The following is a 400-nucleotide window of genomic DNA, read 5'->3' on the forward strand; positions in this document are numbered from 1 at the left end:
TTAGAATTTCCAACTCCATAGAAAGTGTTTACTTATCTATAGACATCACATATGAGCTTTAATGTACAGAGTCAACAGTGTTTGAGTAAGATAGAGTACAGATAAATCATGTTTGAGCATACACATAACTTCTTATGATATAAAATTAACTTGGAATAAACCCTTTATTCTACTGGTGGGTGCATAGGCAAAAGCTTAATTTGCAATTGCTTTTTAAAACATCATGCAGCTATAAGAAAGGCTGGGCGCTTTGAAGGTGATTTCTCAAGCTGGATATAACACAAGTAATTTCATACCTTTGGCAGTTTTCTGTTGATGAAACCTAAGAGTTCAAACACATAATGAAAAGCTACAGATGATGACTACAGATGCTGCTAAGTTATCTTAAATATGCTCAACT

The sequence above is a fragment of the Mus caroli genome, chromosome 2 (genome assembly GCF_900094665.2).
Source record: "Mus caroli chromosome 2, CAROLI_EIJ_v1.1, whole genome shotgun sequence".
Classification (NCBI taxonomy): Eukaryota; Metazoa; Chordata; class Mammalia; order Rodentia; family Muridae; genus Mus; species Mus caroli.